Source organism: Pleurodeles waltl, chromosome 2_2, assembly GCF_031143425.1.
Source record: "Pleurodeles waltl isolate 20211129_DDA chromosome 2_2, aPleWal1.hap1.20221129, whole genome shotgun sequence".
Classification (NCBI taxonomy): domain Eukaryota; kingdom Metazoa; phylum Chordata; class Amphibia; order Caudata; family Salamandridae; genus Pleurodeles; species Pleurodeles waltl.
In genome coordinates, this window is record NC_090439.1 from 272,382,591 (window position 1) to 272,398,003 (window position 15,413).

Consider the following 15,413-nt stretch of genomic DNA (forward strand, 5'->3'; position numbering starts at 1 on the left):
TTCTGGCTAGCAGGACTCCAGTTATACAGTCAAGCATAATGACAAAACAGCACAACATACTGACATGTAGGCCACAAACTATGAGCACTGGGGTCCTAACTAGCAGGATCCCAGTGAGACAGTAAAAACGCACTGACAAACAGTGATAAACAGGCCAAAAATGGGGGAAACCATGCTAGAAAGAGGCTACTTTCTCACACTTCCTTAGTGGGTTCACTGCAATCACAAGGCATCCTAGGATAGCAAGTCATGCAGATATGAGCCTGGGTACCACAGGCCAGTGATTCTGGTGTCACGCTGCTCTTGGCCCATCTGGTGGCACAAACCTCTCAAGAATATCCCGAGGCTATGCAAAGTCTAGCCGTGCGGATCATTTTGGGCTCATAGCTATGGAGTAAATTAATGCAAGATGCTCACAAGTGTTACTCATGTTTAATCAGAATATTACAGGAACCTTTTTGGTGGATTATTGCTGGAAAACCCACCTGGGTAATATGGATTCCTCATGTAAACATGTGGATGCCAACATTGTGCTGTATAAAAAGCCCACAACTCCACCCAATCTGCTGTCAATTTGCATTACAGTTCTCTTAACACTTACATGCACAGAAAACATTAATAGAAAAGTCCTACATGGCCAATGGGAGCAGCTGAATGCAGAACACATGGAAACAGATGAGCCGAGGTCACATGAATTGATCCATCCTTGTTCAGGCTCTACTGGGCATGTCTGACACTTTGGGAGTGAGCCTGGTCCACATGAGTCTCATTACCCGTTACAGTGTCAAACTATATGGGTACCGCATTTGAACACCCGCTGCTAGGCACAAGCAACATCACATTGGTGTAGAGTGTAGTAATGATGTGATGTACGCTGCCTTGTTGTCCTCAGTATTTCAGAGGTCCCGCAAAGGCATGCATGGTGGCGTAGTATTGCACCATCAACATGAGGGAGAATTATGTGCAACACATATGATGTAACTTTGACTATTCAGGGCACCTTCACGTGGTACCCTACTTGGAAATAGCACCTTAAGTACCACAGTATTCACACCAAGTTCTGTTTGGTATAAGTACCACAGGTGCCCAACTGCCTTTTGCACACACTTTGTGGTCCCCTGGGGCCACTGAAAATACCTGCTGGTGTTGCACATACTGGTGCTGACATTTATGACAAAGCTGTGGCATAGGAACACTTATAGTAGCTGTAGCATCAACAGAGGGTGCACCCTCATCTACAGGGGTGCCTGGTACCATACTGATGTGATTATTACTCTGATCTGGACTGTGTGCTGTATGTAAGATGTGGTGCTAGAGGCAAAGTCAATCACTGAGGTGCGCTGGCAGTGCATTCCCTGATGTGGACCCCCGGGGGGGGAACAAGGGCAAAGAGCCCTCTCCAAACATCCATTTTCATGTGTGTCCAGGCAATCCCAGCACTTGTCTGCAAGGGTGACAGTAATCCCCCAAATTGCCTGACAGTCTCCTGCCTGCACCTTGGTTCACAGCACCGGGGAAATTTAAGGACGGACCCCCAACCTGGAAAACCCCAACAATACTCTTTTTCGCTCATAGTCACTCCTTCAACGCATGTCAACATCTTGCTTGGTACACTATATCATGTTCTCCAGTCCCTTGCCAAACTTCATTTAGCCCACGTGCCCACACAAAAAAACTCAAAACAACCATAGCTTGACACATGCACGTACTGAAACCAAAGACAGCAGAAATCTAGGTACATGAAAAATACTACTGTAAGACACAATACCTTAAAATACTAAGAACTACACACAAAGCACAATATATCAAATGTAAAGCCACACCTAAATACTTATTCAACTCCATAGAATATATTAATGACATGGTAAAGCTCTATTAACAGCCAGTAAATCACCTTGAGTTGACCCTTCTGCTGCACACTCTACACTCACTAGAAAGATCTATAGGCATCAATTATTTTTTTCTACAAAATCATTACCATTATAGGCAACATGGAGCTCACACTCACATTACAAATCAATATATACCAGCTCACCAACCCTGCGCCTACTGACTCTCCAGTCAGTATTACCAATTAAAAAAGCCCCCCTCTTATGATGTCATACTCTGCCCATATTCAAATACTTATCACCAGGCTGACAGTCCTCCAACGTAAGGCAACTAGGAGGAATCACACAACAGGGCCCAGAAGCCACGGAGAGTCCATGTGTTTCATCCCACATTAATGTGGTCTAAGTGATGGGGTGGTGCCTACTGATAGTGCACCAAGCTGTATGAATCCCTAGTTCAAACAGGTCCTCCTTAAATAAAGCCCACTGAAATATACCCTTTGTATATTTAAGTCCAACTACCAATCAGGTAGTAGTCGGAACAATGAAGTTGGTATGAAGTACTATATCTTCTTTGTTAAGGGACACAGGGTGATACTAACTTATCTGCAACTTCTCATACAAGTTCTCAATGAGAAGAGCTGATATTTGATTTCTTTTTCGCTTTAAAGGCTTCTTGCAGCTTCCCAGTTGGCTTACTGTTAAACTTGTCAGCATCAGGGTTGTCTCTGCCTAAACTTTTGCCTTCTCTGCCTCACTTTTGCTGATCTGTTTTAGTTGGTCTTAGGACTCTGAGCACTTTACCACTGCCAACCAGTGCTAAGGTGCATGTGCTCACTTCCCTAAAACATGGCAACATTGGCATATCCACAATTGGCATATTTCATCTATTTATAAGTCCCTAGTAAAATGCATTATGGCCCATATTTATACTCCATTTGCACTGAATTTGTGTCATTTTTTGACGGAAATTCACCACAAACTTAACTTCTTATTTATATTTTAATGTTAGATATGTCTAATGTCAAAATATAAGGGTTTGCACCATTTTTTAGACAAGTGAACCTACCTTGTGTCAATGAGATGCAAGATAGGCATTGCCATCCACAAAATGGTGCTATCCTCATAGCCCCATATTTATCCCCCCATGCTAAAATGACGCACGGCTGGGAGGAGGGGCTAACCAGGTGTTAGTGGACTTGTGGACCCATTTCCATGGTTAAACAACATGGAATGGGTTCACAGGTGGCCTCCCCAAGCCCCAGGAACACCCCCACCCCCACCAGAGGGACACTGGAGGATGGAGGACTCCATCCCAGGTACGTATTTATTATATATTTTTTTCCATCTGAGCCCTAACTTGGGGCCCCCTGCATTGCACAGGGTGCAATGGACATGCCCAGGGAACACTTGTCCCCTGTGCTAGTCATTGGGGTGGTGAGCATGACTGCTGTCTTTCCTAAGACAGGAGTCTTGTTTTTGGTGGTTGTGCACCAGTAAACGGTGGTGGTCAGGTTAGAGTGTTTTTTGGTCTCTAACCAGGCTAGCGTAATATTTTGATGCATAACCCTCTACTTCCCTACAGCTACCCCCACCCGGCTAGCATCTTTTTTTAAAGACGCTATCCCAAGTTTAGCGCCGGCTTGCGCCATTCTATTAATACAGCGCCTGGCTGGCATTGCAAAGTGACGCAAGCAGCCCTATACTTTTTGGTGCAAAACTGCATTCCCACAGTTTGGCACCAAAAAGTATAAATATGGACCTACATGTACCCAGGGCTTATAAATGAAATGCTACTAGTGGGCCTGCAGCACTGACTGTGCCACCCACTTAAGTAGACCTTTAAACATGTCTAAGGCATGCCAGTGCAGAGCCTGTGTATGAAGTCCGACTACCATGTCGACTTGGCATTGAATTCCTGTGCCAAGCCTTAAACACCACTTTTATTAGATAAACCCCACCCCTAAGGTAGGCCAAACGCAGCCCACAGGGCAGGGTGCTATTTAATCAAAAGGCAGCGCATATAACATTTATGTTTTTTATGTCCTGGTAGTGAAAAACACCCACATTTGTTTCACTACTGTACCTTCTCATAGGTTAACACTGGGAATTCCTTATTACATTTAATAAAGTGTAATTTCTTACTGATAAGGAGAAGGAGTAGGCCTGTCATGGTTAGTACCTATAGAACTGTAATAATAAATCCTTTTTAATTAAGTCAGATTTATTATTACAAATTGAAAATGCCATTTTTAGAAAGTTGGCGTTTTCCTGTTCTTAGCCCTGTGTGCCTATAGCCTGTCTTCAATACAAGTCTGGGCTAGGGGGATAACTGGTTTCCTGCATACCCTCTAGGCAGCCACAAAAAAAGGAAGGATAGGTTTTACTGAGTGGGATGGAGGAATGACATTGACCCCTAAATAGGCAGTGTCCTGCTTCCACACAAAGGACTGCTGAATACCCTGTATTGAGGTCTGGAGCCCGGGCAGGGAGGAAGGGCATCTGTGCACTTCAAGGACCACTCTTTGAAGTCACCCCCACTTCAAAGGCACAACTGGGTATAAGACCAGGCAACTGACTCTACCAAATCAGTACACTTCAGGACCAAGGAAGAACTCTGCCAGGATGAAGGACTGCTGTGCTGCTACAAGGACTGCCACTCTGGACAGCTGCTCTAGAAGAACTGCTTTCTGCTGTGATGCCTTAATGCTTGCTGCCCTCTGCCCTGCTGAGGAAGGACTGGACCAATCTCCCTTGAACCAGAGTGACTCCAATGGCTTGCTGGCTTGCCTCCTGTTCTTCTGAAGTCTCTGGGACAAAAAAGAATTTAGCTTGCTGCAAGTCTTGCCCTGCCAACTGGTGCTAATCCAGTCCTTCACCCTTGAAAGTGGGTATAAAGTGCTGCAACTACCAAAATCCATGGATCTCCATCATTGCACTGGTCAGAATTGATGCATCTCCTTTGACGCCGATGCATCACTGCCTCAGGAGACATTGCATCACCGGGTGAGCCAGTCAATGATGACGCATCGACTCAGCTGCTTCTCGCATCCGCCCTCGATCAAGATGCAACCCCGAACCAAGATGTTTTTGCTGTCTTACTCTTCTAAGGGTTTCACAAATACTTTACATGTTGCCTCCTAAGTTAAGCTTACCTGCTCTGTGCCAAGCTACCAGAGAGTAAGTCCTTGATAATTTATAGTGTGTCTCTCACTTACCCTGACTATGATTGTGGTGCCTACCTGGACAGGGTGCATACCTCTGCCAACTAGGGACCCCATTTCTAACACTTACTGATGCAAGACAAGCCTTACAAAATCCCACCGGGCTCACAAGAGTTCTCTAACAGATGAAAAGGATCCTTCTCCTCATTTCTTTAGTTTTTTCTCTTTTTTTAAATATTATTACATAACTACAACAATAAAATCCATTATATGAAGTATTTTTCTCTTCTTACCCTATATTCCTACTTGAATGAATACTATAAGTGTTCCATTGTGTAAATTATATCTATCCTGCGTTTCATGAAGGTAAGAAATACCACACATATGCTAATTTGTTAGGAGAGAAAACACCCCCTCTCATGCAGTCTGACAAATGGAGAGCCCTTCAAACCAATTCTACCTAGTTTTGGAGAAAACCATACTGGAGAACATTAGCCTGAAAACTCTAAGATGGTGAAATTTTATTTTGATGTAACCATGATAGTGATAGGGGGGTAAGAAAAGTTAAAAAGAAAATATGAAGGGAGAAGGGCCAGGAGAAAAAGAGGCGTTAAAAAAACACTCTATATAACAGGCAGGGTTGCTAGGTTAAAGGTGAGATTAAAGGTACTGAGGTAAACGCATGGGCAGAGGCATAGGTGAGGTGATTTACTGGTTAATACATAGAAGAGTTAAATTAGGCTAAAGGTAGAGGAAAAAGTGCCATGTGTTATTTGGGGGAGGATGTACAAGGCTGGAGCTAAGTGTACACGTGTTAGGTTATAAGCAAGTATAAAGGAACATATAGGGTAATATGCACTATATGTACAGCCGGCGTCCTAAGGTTTAGTAATTTTAGAGGTGCTCAATTAAATGTCGAGATAGAGATCCAATGGAACAGGTCAGATTTGATGTGCAAGTATTGAGGTACTTGAATATTGATATAAATAGAGGTAGTGGAGCAGATTTAATAGCAGAGGTATAAAGGTATGTGTCATGGTAGGGATAAAAACAGTAGACATGATAAGTGCTACAGAGAGGTATAGTTGCTGGGGTTCAAGACATTGTTTAGGTCTGGGTTGTGATTCCAGGGTAGAGCTAGTAGTTCCAGAATAAAGGTAGGGGTAGACGTACTTGTATGGCTAGGAGCAGAGGTGTCAGGGGATAGGTAGAGTACATGATACTACTGTACAGCTACGTGGAGAGGCTACAGGTTTAGAGGTGGGGTAGAATAGTAGGGGTTGGCTAGAGGTATACCACAATATAAGTTAAAATAAAATGGATAGGGTTTAGGAAGTGGTAGAAGTGCAAATATATGTGTGGAAGAAATAGTAAAGAATAGATAGAGGAAATGTTTCTAAATGTATATGCATGGGTGGAGGTGGTAGAGTATACATGGGGTAGAGGTGCTAGGACATAGGTAGAGGTGGAGGAAGTTGGATATAGATAGAAACAGGGGCACTGGACTATACACAGGATTACAGGACGTGAAGCACTCACATGTGCTTATTACCAAGACACGCAATGCCTATAGATATTGTGTGATTCTGTCATGGCACTTCAGATTCTTAGTGAATTGTATGTCAATTAGCTATTTATCCATGTGTATCCCTGTCATACACAGTGCTAATTTTTTGTGTGATCTCATCACGGCCTTTACTCTTCCGTGATTGACATTGACCTGGTTCTTTGGAGTGCATTATGTAATATGCTCTTTGTACTGAAAGAATTAACAACTGATTGTGCCCTATATAGTGCCTGGTTGTCTGTTGTTCTGTATTATTGGAGAAGTAGATCGCTTTGATGCTGTATTTAGGGTGAATAGGTGTGGTCCTTTTAAGACCCCTTCTTCTGAAAGATTCTAATACTTAGGGGCATATTTATACTCCGTCTGCGCCAATTATGCGTCAAAAATTTTGACGCACAATCAGCGCAAACGTTGCCCCGTATTTAAACCTTGACGCCCGAGGCCGCAGACGACAAAATTCCGCCGTGTGCGTCATTTTTTGGATGTGGCAACCCGCATTGTGTTAATTATATGCAAGGTAGGCGTTCCCGTCCAAAAAATTGCTTAAACAGCCGTGCGTTGTATTTATGCTTTCGGGCAAAAATGACGCACGGCCGGGAGGCGGAGCCAGAAAATGACGCACAGCCCGATTTGCGTCAAAAATTAACACCTGGGTCAGGGCAGGCGTTAAAATGGGGCAAACACACCTGTATTTAATCAGAACACACAGAACAAACAGCAGAGCAGCAGAGCAGCAACAGGGAGCCATGGAGGTGATTCTAATCCAGCATGCACGCAGAGGCAGAGCCCAGCAACAACAACAGCAGCTACAACAACACCAGCAGGGACCCCAAAGGCAGCGCAGAAGGCAGGAGAGGATATTCCACCCAAGAACAACCCTTCAGGGCCTCAGGGAACACGACATCATACAGAGGTACCAGTTGAACTGGCAGGCCATTCAGCAGCTGCTGCGAAACATTTAACAGCAGTTGGCCCCCACTTTGGTGACACCCCGCACCATCCCAACAGAAACAAAGCTGCTTGCCGTACTTCATATGCTGGCAAGTGGCTCTTTTCAAACAACTGGTGCCCTGGTTGGCGGAATATCACAACCATCATTCTCCGCCTTTTTGCCCAAAGTACTGGACGCCATCATTCGACTGCCACTCTGCCACATCTGCTTCCCTAACACACTGCAGAAGCAGCAGGAAACAAAACAGGGATTCTACGCAATCAGTGGCTTCCCACACGTCCTTGGTGCAATCGACTGCACACATGTACGCCTTGTGCCACCTGCTGCAACTGAACACCTCTACAGCAACAGGAAGCACACACATTCCATCAACGTGCAGGCCATAGTCGATCACCAAGGATTGATCACCAACATCGTGGCTAAATATCCTGGGAGTGTCCATGACTCATTCATCTTCCGTCACTGCACCATCAATCAACACTTCCAGGATGGATGGTATGGCAATGGACTACTTGTTGGTAAGTACAAAAACCTACATATATATATACACTGCACAGCAACCCTCTAGGACACACAACACATACACCACAACAGCAACATGTCGATAGGAACACACTGAGGTCGTGACATTGCTAGCCATGTTTCTTAAGTCACCATTGAACCTGTCACACATCGGAATTTACTGTACAGCCTAATGTGAAGACGTCAATGAGTGTGGTTGCCGAAATGTCACCTTGCAAATTGTAAGTGTCCCAATGACCTTTACATTAATACATTGCCTAAGTCTAAAGGTATGGGATGTCCAGGGTACTTTGATATGAACGTGTTAACAACACTTTCAATTTTAACTCTGCATGGAACTATCATCTCACCTCCAGTGAAGACACACGTACACCTCTATCACAAGTCACAATGCTAGGGGGGGCACACTGTACTGAAAATCCCAAAACATACTGCTGACAAACGGTTAGCAGACAAACACGTGTTCAGCCAAGGAAACAACACAATGCAGATGGTGTAGCCTACAAGCATAGGATGTCACATTAGTACACAAAAGAGTCACAGACAACACAAGGCAACTACTGCCATTAAAGGTCTTTTCAATAGTGCCAGCTACATCAACATGTTCCCATTCATTTTCTCTTGCAGCTGATCAGGGGTATGGCATCCAGCCATGGATTATGACACCATTTGGCAACCTGAGTACAGCTGCAGAGCATGCATACAACGAGGCCCATAGGAGGACACGCAGCATTGTTGAGCGGACCTTCAGCATCCTCAAGTCAAGGTTCCGCTGCCTCGACATCACTGGTGGTAGCCTCCTATATTCCCCCGAGATGATCTGTAGGATCATCCTCACATGTGCAATATTGCACAACATTTGTGTCAGAAGAAACATTCCCCTCCTGGAACCAGAGCCACACATGCCTGAAGAGGAGGAAGAGGAGGATGATGGCCTGCAACAGGAGGGGGAACTACAGAACACAGCTGCTGGTATATGCAGGCGGCAAAAGATTGTAAATAATTTCTTCTGAATATGATCACCTTCACCACTTGAGTTAACTAATGTCAATAAACACCTATTATAATCACCATATCATGGTCTGGTTATTCCCTTTTACACACCTTCATCTCTACTTATCAGAATAAGAGTGTTGCCTCATGGAGCATTGCTGAGATACTGAGTAGGACACGTAACATCCCAGAGCTTATGTGATGCGCAACATACAATGGTCACATACACACACACTCTTAATGGCATATATCATGTACATATCTCCTTTGAAGGCCTATAGCAGAGGACCACAACTATTTCACACATACATGTTGAAAGCAAGGACCAACGCAGCATAAGGCACACAACTATTACACCATCACTCAATAAGGGGAATACAAGCCTCATACATGAGGCAGTCAATGTGCTTTGGCATCACTAACAGGAATGTCTGACAAGACCCTCGACAGCAGTTAGTCCAACTGCATCCAATATTTGCAAGGAATATCCGTGACTAGAGTTCCATAGAAGCAGAACATAGACAGCGCAAGTGCCACACATATGACATGCATTGCTCACATGACATTCCATGTACATGTCAGCCCATTTCCAAACTCATCACACACCCAGGCACCTGGTCACAAACCACCTGTTGGAAGCGGTCCCTGGAATACTAGGATGTGTACCCTGATAATACCTCCTCTACAAACACAGACCAACATTAGCAAACCAGTGTGCTACACCCTTTCCTAAGGTATTCCATTGTCAAAGAACATCTGACTGCATGGACGTCAGGTCAATTTATACACTGTCTTCTAGTTTCAAAGCCCTGTTAGCACATGTAGATTGTTTCCCCTTGTGAAAATGTCTGTTGGCCCTTAGAATGCGAGTCTCACCTACAGGACTGGTGAGAAACAGATGCAGCCCACACCTGTGAATACCTCCATGCACACCACCCATTACAAAAAGCACTGCCCCTGATGATGCCTGAAACAGCATAGGAGTTGCCATTATGTCAAATACATTGTCAACCATTGATAGTAATTAAGCCGTGTAACACAGCCCTTGGGTTCATTTGTCACCTTCAAAAACACAGGACATACACAGATGGACATGTCAACTGTCTAGTTTGTCCTACAAACAGTCTCAGTCAGACCACTGATTATGCAACTTGTCCAGTAGCTGGCTCCTGAATCATCTTGCATTGTGTCAGCCTGACTGTCAACTGTCTGTGCATCACACTAAAGTATCCCTGTGTCTACATATGTACCACACTTGCGTTGTCGAACCTGCCATTCATCAGGGGGCATTGGGCATGGGCTTCTACCATGCATACACAAATACATTGTATAGCATCATCTGCCTTTTAACTGTACCATTTGAGTTAAATCCTCTTGGAAATGCAAAATTCATGGCCCATCCCTTTTCTGAGTTGCATTTATGCATGAATGACAAAGTGTGACAGTGTCCCAGGGTCATAGGCAGGGCTTGGGTACGGGGCTTTCAGCACAACCAGCAACCTCTGATAATGTACATGACTAATACACAAATGTCAGGACCATGACAGTTCACACACAGCATCACAGTGCGCACAACATAGTGATGGGCCGTGTGTGCTGAATAGCTGCTAGATTAAACAGCACAGAGGCTATGATGTTCCCAGATGCAGTGGGAAGTGCAGAGGCCAACCTGTGTACAAATGTTGTAATGACACCTGCCGGAACATGACAATTGAGACATTATCTCACTCAGCACACCAAGGTTGCCCTGTTGACTGTCTCATTACACGTCTTTAGTGACAGGGTGGGACCATCCACATGTTGGTTCACATGTACACATCTACTCTACTCACATTGATCAACAAAGGATACTCAGTAGTTACAGGAATAGCTGCCACTGACACATGATGAGTCCTGGTCCGAACTGTGACAAATTACATCCCACAAAATCAACAGGATCATCATTGGACCACACACATGAACAAGACACCTCTGTGCAATTGATCACTGGAAATATGTGGACACGTGCTATCTTGTATGCTGGTCCACCACAGCCACTTGATAGTTGGGGCTTACTTCTATGGCCTCAACTGTGGTGTCATCATACATATGAGATTGACTCTTGTCTGTCTGTGCAAACAACATGGTACCCACTTCCTCAATGCATGTGTATGACTCACTGTGGGATTCATCAACTAGTGCCTAGGAAGCTCTTACCAATACTCTAGGACATAGGATGTAGAAATTGTGGACCTTTGACATGAACATGTGTCTGCCATCCATCTGTTGCCTGCTATGTCACATGTGGTGTCTACGTGACCCTAAAACTTGGAAGTATACTTTGCAGGTGTTGTTACATGTATGACTAACACATGCCCTTGCTCATTCCAATTTTTACTTGCATCTTAGGGTTGGACACATGGACGTCACATTCATACAACCAAATGTACAATAATGCTTCATGTGATGTACACACACAGCTGGTCAACCAACAAATTAGTTGTCAAAGCACACACTTTGAGCCAAAGGCAATTAGGTATTGTACATATGTGCGTCACATTGCTATCCTCTCCTTACGGCAAACATGCACAATTTGTGCCACACATATATGTGGGCCACACATATGACCATCTATGACGTCAGCCAACTGTAAACATACTGTGAAGGGTGTAGTCGATGATGTTCCGCTGCAGTATGATGTCACATATGTGAACATACACCATCAACACCATACTGTCTTCAATTAGCCAATCTCTGATGTGTTCCAAATGTAAAATAACCAAAAAACATGTAAAAATGCCCCAAACCAGTTAATGCACTGTAATTTTGATGTCCCTAGCGGTGTGCGTCATTTTTTGTTGCACAAAACTGTATTTGCGTCATTTTTTTTGACGCACAGGAGTGAAATATAGCCCGCATCCAGATATTTGTACAGTCCATGTACCATTATGTGGATGCGGGTTAATATTCACGTCTGTGCGTAAAAAAAAAATGACGCAAATTCAGTTTTGTGCAACAAAAAATGACGTATAACGCGAAAAAGGCGGGACTTTTCATTCAGGAAGTGATGTAATAGGATATCCTGTTTACAGATCATGTACAGTGGGTGTACTTTCACTTTCACTTTGCAGTCTATGATCCTTCTAGACTGTGTGGCTGTGTAGAGAGTGTTGTCCAGAGATTTTGTGCTGTATTTGTCCTGTGTGCTATTTGTAAAGACCTTTTGTGAAATACATTTTGTTTGTGTATACTGTAGTAATGTGTTTTGTCTACATTTGTCCATTTATCTTGTGTATTTCTTGTTTGTGGGAGTCTGTTGTGGGTAGTCTTCATTTGGGGATAGTTGGGCTCTTTTAGTGTTTAGGTTTACGTTTTTTCTGTCTTTTTACCCCTACTTTCACCCATTTCCCCTTTCTTTTTCTTTTACCCCTACTCCTTATCTTCTTCTATAAGTATGTCTGGTAGGCCACGTCTTGGCAGGATGGGGGAAGAGGAGTTGGGGGGCTTCATCTGGCTGGTGACACATTTCTTGCCGCTCATGATCCAGGCAGGGGGCAGGGTCATACAGGGCTACCCGACAGAGGCGCGCAGAATCCGGTGGGGAAAGGTGCTGCATCACCTGCAGCGTGTGTATGCCAGCCAGAGGAGTGACCACCAGCTGAAGCACTGGTGGGCTGACCTCATCACCAAGGAGCAGGATCTCTTGGACCACCTGGGAATCATGATTGGTGGCACTGTTGGTGAGTACGACTATTGTTATTGTGCACAAATGAATGCTCTGTAGTGACATCAGTGGATTACTGCAATGTCTGCCACCTAACTTGATGGCTGTGTGTAATTTTGGGGACATATGAGGGGATCATTGATGCTCTATGGCAAGGATCACAATTGCTAGCTGTCAGGTAGCACGTGCTCAGCAAACTTTCAGGTAACTTTACCATGAAGGAAATTGGTGCAGCCTTTCTGTCAGCACAGCTAACAAAATAGGAGCCAATCATGTCTATATAGGGTATTATTGACAGAGAAGTACAGATGTACCAACATTTAGGCCAACTATGTTGACGCAATTGCTGGACTGACTTTAGAATCACTACATGATGCTGAAAATGAGTGCTGCCTTTACAACAATTTATAATAGCAAAGTGGCTCTAACATTGTTCTCATGTGAGTCTGGTGAGTGTGGAAGGAAAGCGTTCACAGAAGTACTATGAATGTGTGAGATTATTGTGTTTCTTAATCTTTTAGGATAAATGTCAGTTCATGATTTGAATACATTGTGTAAAGGTGTAAGGTGCCCTCAGCTAACATCGTAAGATGTTTGTTGGAATTGGTTGAGCCACAATCCAAATATGGATGGCAGACCAAGTGTATGCACATGGCTTTACAACTCCATGGTTGGTGCAAATCACCATAGCTGGGCCACATCAATTGACTATGCAGTAACAACAGGATGGCTTACAGGAGTTCCTGCCCCTCCCTCTGTACATTGGGTCTATGTGCACTAAAGGTGTCATGGACACATAGCATGTTTGACTGGTAATGCAGTCCTCAAGTAACCAGGCGTTGGATGTTTCTCTTGGATGCACATGATGAGACGATTACACTCCATATTTTTTCGTGCTCACCAATTATGGGTCAAGTTTGCAACCACATGATAGTTAGGGCCAATGTATGTGTGCAGATATGTGTGTAACTGTCACAGGAGACCCATGCTATGTACAAGTTGGCCGTGATATATCAGATGCAGTACCATCATGTCTGAATGGCTGCCATTTCCTTATTCAGCCTACACATTGTAAATGATTATGAAATTGTTGCATTGTGCACAGATTTTGAGCACATTTCTTCCTTCCATACCTTACAGGTGGACCTGCGCCCTACACTGTGGGAGAGGTGGCGACATTTGAGGACCCCGACCACTACAGTAAGTGTTGCTATGTCTGTTATGTGTTGTGTTTGCTGGTTATGGACTTCTGTGAGTTGGACGCATAGCAAGGTGTGATGCTGTGGCCAAGTTTTTCACTTGTTCCATGAGTGGGAATGCAGTTTTCACATGTTTTGAGTTAGCCAATGCATATCCAATGGTATCATGTAGGGATTGTAGGACATCCCTGTACGCCCCACAGGGGATAGCCATGTCTCTGACACTTGTATCACCAAGAGTCGCAATGGAAATCAGCCCCCATTTAGTCAGCCTGTCAGACCCACATTCTCTAAGATTGGTGGAGCTAATAGCTTCCCAATAGACATCTGCTTCACTATTTACCTACGTCATTATGAAACAGTAGGTAGAACCTCCTAGCATCATGTACTTCCACATGTAGTGCATCAAGTCTGTGGAACCTGAGTGTAATGGCCTAGGTGTGCATGCAATTCATCCTCATGGGTGTTCTAGCAACTCTGTGTCTGATGTAAGACAGGCCTCACTGGAAGTATCTGTTGTGTACTACGTTCTGATTTTCCTGACATGTCTGACCCTATGAGTGCTCTAGGGTTTGCTGACTCCAAAATGTAGATAGACCTTACCTGTGGTGTGTCTGTAGAGACAAACATGTGTGGATTAGCCTATACACTCCTCAGTGTACATGTTGTTGGCAAATTATAGTTGTATATCCACCACCCCCCCTCAAACACGGCCATGGGTTTGTGAATGGGGTACCTAGTATTGATGTGCCAGTATGTTACACATAAATGTGAAGAAGTGACGGTTTGGTTGCATAGTAGTATACACACTCAGGTTTGGCACTTGGTACCATACTGGAAATTCCAGTTACAACTTGCAGACCATGTGGCTTTAGTTTTGCTTTTCGTACACTGACATTTGTAGCCCAGCTCTTGGTGGAGGATATGCAGCATGATTCTTAGATGTTAACTGTCAGAACTCAGATTGCAAGTCAAGGCCAGTTGTTACCCATCTTGTGGGTTATGAATGTGCTTTGTGTGATGTGACCTTTGTTGTCTGGCCTGCCATGTACTTCCTCAGGGACATTCAATGCTCTATATCGTGATATGAGCTGTTAGAAGTACAGTAGATGTATTGTCTGATTAACTTGCTGTGCTGTTTCACACAATGCAGTTACTAATGTGGCATATCTGCATTTGTCTTCACAGCAGCTAACATGACTCCAGACCAGGTCCGTGAATTTCAGCGTTGGGCCATGCGATACCAGCACATCCTGCTGGTGGAGTCGGGGTTCCGGAGGATGGCCCGGCGATATCGCCATGAACGTGCCTCCGGGGCATGGCGAGCCTTCCCACAGGGTGGGCCTACTGTGCCGACCACAGCGAAGAAAGGGGGAGTCCAGCCAGTAGACTTCCTTGGAATGCCGAATTTATAAGATGGTTGTGGGAACTCAAGACCGGAAGGCCTGGACCCTAAGCCTCCCAATAAATTATAATGCTGGATC